Below are 5,886 nucleotides of genomic sequence, written 5' to 3' on the forward strand. Positions count from 1 at the left end.
GACGGTAGAAGCTCGCCAAGCCATGGAAGCTTCGCACATGTCCGACGGTTGTAGGGGTTGGCCAATCTCGGATTGCTTTGATCTTTTCTTCATCCACACGTAACCCCTGCGAACTCACAACAAATCCTAAAAAGACAACCTCATTAGTGCAGAATGTGCACTTCTTGAGATTAGCATAGAGTTTCTTTCTTCGAAGAGTCTCCATGACTAGCTCAAGATGTGTCACATGATCGACAAGATATTTGCTATAAATCAGAATATCATCGAAATAAACCACAACGAATTTACCAATGAAGGCTCGTAGGACATGATTCATGAGCCTCATGAATGTACTTGGTGCGTTGGTTAAGCCGAAGGGCATGACTAACCACTCGTACAGCCCATGCTTCGTTTTGAATGCGGTTTTCCATTCGTCACCTTCGTGCATTCTGACTTGGTGATAACCGCTCTCGTAGATTTCGTGCCCTTTCTCGTGTGAGTGAGGTTAAGCATGATGGTAGGACAAATCACTACTCTTTCATGTTTAACAAGCGTAAGATCTCATTAGCACCTCTTAGCCCTTTACAAATACATGAAATGCAATTGAGGTTGTCTAAGGAAGTTGAGGATAGCAAGAAACCGAATTTCTATGTCAAACCGAGCATGGTAAGTAAAGCTTTGGTTGATGAACGAGCTGTACTACTCATGGTCTTTAAAGATGTTTTGAGTACAGGATTCGAAGAGAAAGAGCTTCCTTCCGAGATCACACGGATTCTAGAGCGGTTTAAGGATGTATTTCCGGAAGAAACTCCACCGGGGCTACCACCAACGAGAGGAATCGAGCATCAAATCGATTTGATCCCGGGAACACCTCTTCCAAACAGACCCGCGTATCGAATGAACCCCGAAGAGACCAAAGAGCTACAAAAACAGGTACAAGAGTTATTGGAAAAGGGTTATATTCGTGAAAGTTTGAGTCAATGTGCAGTTCCCGTTTTACTCGTCCCAAAGAATGATGGAACATGGAGGATGTGCGTGGATTGTCGGGCTATCAACAATATCACAGTCAAATACCGACATCCTATCCCGCGTTTGGACGACATGTTGGACGAGCTTAGTGGAGCCACTATCTTCTCAAAGGTATCACCAAGTCAGAATGCACGAAGGTGACGAATGGAAAACCGCATTCAAAACGAAGCATGGGCTGTACGAGTGGTTAGTCATGCCCTTCGGCTTAACCAACGCACCAAGTACATTCATGAGGCTCATGAATCATGTCCTACGAGCCTTCATTGGTAAATTCGTTGTGGTTTATTTCGATGATATTCTGATTTATAGCAAATATCTTGTCGATCATGTGACACATCTTGAGCTAGTCATGGAGACTCTTCGAAGAAAGAAACTCTATGCTAATCTCAAGAAGTGCACATTCTGCACTAATGAGGTTGTCTTTTTAGGATTTGTTGTGAGTTCGCAGGGGTTACGTGTGGATGAAGAAAAGATCAAAGCAATCCGAGATTGGCCAACCCCTACAACCGTCGAACATGTGCGAAGCTTCCATGGCTTGGCGAGCTTCTACCGTCGGTTTGTTCGTGACTTTAGCAGCCTTGCAGCCCCCTCACGTCCATTATCAAGAAATATAAGCCATTCGAGTGGGGAGAAGCACAAGAGAAGGCATTCAACACATTAAAGGAGCAACTCACGAGAGCACCCGTCTTAGTCCTTCCCGACTTTGACAAGGTATTTGAAATTGAATGTGATGCATCCGGTGTGGGTATTGGAGCTGTTTTGATGCAGGAGAAACGACCCGTGGCCTACTTTAGCGAAAAGCTAAATGGAGCAACACTCAACTATCCCACATATGACAAGGAATTATATTCTTTGGTGCGAGCATTACAAATGTGGCAACACTACCTATTGGCGAAGGAGTTCATCATACATACTGATCACAAGACTCTCAAGCATCTCAAAGGACAAACTTCACTCAAGAAGAGGCATGCAAGGTGGATGGAGTTCATTGAGACATTTCCCTACGTAATCAAGTACAAGAAAGGCAAAGATAATGTGGTGGCGGATGCACTATCAAGGAGACATACACTCATCACCACCATGGAGGCAAGGATGCTCGGCTTTGAGCATATCAAAGACCTGTACCGCGACGATCCGGAGCTCGGGGATATCTATGAGGAGTGCAACAAAGGAGCATACGGATCATTCTACAAGGAAGGCGATTACTTGTTCCGAGAGCGCAGATTGTGCATTCCACAATGCTCAATGAGGGATCTCATTCTTCAAGAAGCGCATGGAGGAGCACTCATGGGACACTTTGGCGTGGACAAGACACTCGCTGTAGTAAAGGAGCATTTCTTTTGGCCACGTCTCAAACGGGATGTCGAACGACATTGTGCTCGATGTGTTCAATGCCATCAAGCCAAGTCTAAGACACACCCGCACGGTTTGTATCTTCCCTTACCTATTCCTACTTGTCCTTGGACTGACATTTCTATGGACTTTGTTCTTGGACTTCCAAAAATCCGGAACAAAGATTCCATCTTTGTTGTTGTTGACAGGTTTTCAAAGATGGCACATTTCATTCCTTGTGCAAAGACAAAAGATGCCTCTTACATAGCTAATATGTTCTTTAAGGAGATCGTGAGGATTCATGGGCTGCCTAAGACCATCGTTTCTGACCGAGACACGAAGTTCATGAGTTACTTTTGGAAGACATTGTGGAGAAAACTCGGAACCAAGCTTTTGTTCTCTACAACCTGTCATCCTCAAACCGATGGGCAAACGGAGGTTGTCAACCGCACTTTGGGGACCCCTTTGAGGTTGTCTACGGATTCAACACCATCACTCCGCTGGATCTCTCGCCCATCTCAAGCAAGGAAATGGTCAGCCTTGATGGGCAGCAAAAGGCCGAGAGTGTGATGAAGTTGCATGCAAAAGTCCGGGAGAATATTGCAAGGAGAACGGAGCAATATGCACGACAAGCAAACAAAGGACGAAAGAAGATCACTTTCAATGAGGGAGATTGGGTGTGGCTACATCTAAGGCCGGAGCGCTTTCCACACAAGAGAACATCCAAGCTAGCACCAAGAGGAGATGGCCCATTCCGCGTGATTGAGAAGATCAACGACAATGCCTACCGTTTGGAGCTTCCCGGTGAGTATAACGTATCTTCTACTTTCAATATAGCTGACTTGCTTCCTTTTGATGCAGGAGATTCTATTTTGAGGTCAAAACCTTCTCAAGGGGGAAGAGATGATGAGGTCATCGAGCTGGACACAGACGAGGAACCACCCAACATGGACAAAGGATCACTCAAAACGGCTGAGGGAAATCTTACAACCCAAGGAGAGGAGAAGCACGAGCCTGCCTTCCCTACAATTCCTGATCCGCCACTCACACGAGAAAGGGCACGAAATCTACGTGCGAAGATCAACAAGTTCGTCATCAAGATGTTCGGAGACAATGCAAGGGCTGAAGAAAACTTGGATCTGGCTAAATCAAGAAACAACAAGAGTTTACTTGTGTTTGAACTCTTGTTGGTTACCACCTGATCTGAAGACACCAATTAAGGAAAGGAGAACACATCAGCAAGAGAAGGAGCCATTAGACACACTTAAGGCAACTTCTTGGACACATCATCACGCAAACTATGGCAAGCTCGGATTTGTGGGATTGATGACACATTTCTTGCCTTTCTTCTACTAGCCGTTGCTGCCAAATCACCAGGAGATCCCCTACCTTTCCTTATTATCATTTTCGCAATGCCTAGGTGGACTAGTTTCCACAATTGTTGCCTAGGTGTTAATTATCTTTCCTTTCTAGTATTTCAGCACTTTTCCTATTTAAAGCCTATGTTATTTCGAATTAAGACACAACTTTGATCAGAAATAATACTTGGTATTTTCTTTTAGTTTCTCTCTCGAATTCTCTTGTTCCATTAGCAAGAAATCGAGTTTCGTTCGTGTTGTTGACTGAGAGTGATTCTCTTTCAATTTACCGAGCATTTGTGACGATATCAAAGAGTCCATCCACCCCTCTTTGTGGTGTCACCATTCCACCTTATTCATCTTTGTTTGAAGTATAATCGAGACGCATTTGGCCTGCTTTACTTCGTCATTTATCTTAAGGAGACTTCGGTGAGACGCTTTCGAGCCTACCGAACTTCATTCACGAACGACTATTATAGTCTTGGTCCCGTGCTTGTATCACTTAACCTGAGGCGGAGGGGCTTTGTATCCTTGATTCCTCTGATTGTACTCTTGCCCCTGATTCTAATACCTCTGATTCTGACTCTGATAGCCTTGATCCTGGTATCTTGGCTGAAATCCCGGGGGTCCCTGAGGTTTCGCTCCACTTTGATGCTAAGGGTTCAACGCTCCTTGCGGGTTACCATAGGAAAAACCAGGGTGATTCTGATTCCCCGGATTGTAGAAGTTCAACTGATTGTTGTATTGATTTCTTCCCATATAGTCGACTTATATGGCTTCTTCTGCTTGTTCCACCATATACATGCCCGGTTTACCCTTCTGCGGGTTTGATGAACCAGACCTAGCAAGTTGTAGCTTGATGGCAGAAAGCTCCGAAAGAACGGCTTGTAAAGCCAAAGACTCGCTAGCATCCCCTTTGACATCAGCCTTAGGCAAAGACCGTCTGCTGCCCATTTCCCCTGAAATACTTCTCCCTTTCGCCATTTTAGCAATCTGCGCCTCATAAGCCTCGAAAGAGAGATCATACACGCTACCTCCGCATGCTGCATCAACCCATCCTCTCGTGTCGTCCCTAAGGCCATGTACAAAAGTAGAGAGGAGATACTTGTTGTCCATACCGTGGTGCAGACACATTCTCTGATACTCCTTGAACCTCTCCCAAGCATCATACAAGGTCTCATCATCATCTTGAGCGAAGGAATTTATCTTGTTCAAGGCTAGCTGCGTCTTCATGGGTGATAACTCTTAATTCTCTCTATATTTCCAGGACGTTTCTATAGGATTTAGACGAGGATCATATTCATTTGTAGGCATTATAGGCGTGTTAGGCCACGAAACTCGGTTTGGTTGTGTTTTATAGGATTACAGGTCTCGGACGCGATTTGGACCAAAACGGGAGCAATCTGGAGCTAAAGAGATGAAATACGTCAAGAGCTTCCTTCTTGATTCGGCTGGAGTCAGATACCCCGAGTCAGATACCCCGAGTCAGACACCCCGAGTCAGAAGAATGGGCTGGGCCGAATTCTTAATAACCTCGTTTTGACTCGGTCGAGTCAGAGTACTGACTCGGTCCGAGTCAAAACCTAGAAAAAAGCCCAGATTCGTATTTTCAGAGTTGGAACGGGAGTAGGACTTCGGGGGCGCCGCCTAGGGTTTATAAAAAGAGCCTACAGACGTCCAAGAGGAGGGGACAGACTTTATACAGACTTTGGAGAGCTTTCGTGAGAGAAATAGGAGTTTTACGGGATTTCGGGAAGAAGGAGAGTTGGAACGTGAAGATCGCTTGCTGTCGACATGAGTCTTTCTTCTCCCTCTTTTCTTTTTGTTTCTGGTTTTGCTCAGTGTTTTTCCATGAACCGTAAGTAGATCCACGGCTGTGGGTTAGGGATTCGTTTGTGTTTTGGGTATGTTTGACCCCTAACTTGGTTGCGATTTGGATTTGTTTCGGTTTTATCGATTTGTGCTTTATTCGATTGGTGTTTGCTGATCCCTTGGCCAATTATTTCAGATTCTGAGCTACATAGGAATATGGGTTTAGTCTCGGATCGAAATCGATAGAATAGATCGTATTATTCACATAGGAATATGATAGTGATCACACGGGATTTTCACCGGTTTTTCTAACGTCTTACATCACACTTTGCACATACCTTAGGCATAATAGGACGTTAGACGGTCATGGGTAGGA

This window comes from Tarenaya hassleriana, unplaced genomic scaffold (assembly GCF_000463585.1).
Source record: "Tarenaya hassleriana unplaced genomic scaffold, ASM46358v1 Cleome136, whole genome shotgun sequence".
In the NCBI taxonomy this organism is placed as follows: domain Eukaryota; kingdom Viridiplantae; phylum Streptophyta; class Magnoliopsida; order Brassicales; family Cleomaceae; genus Tarenaya; species Tarenaya hassleriana.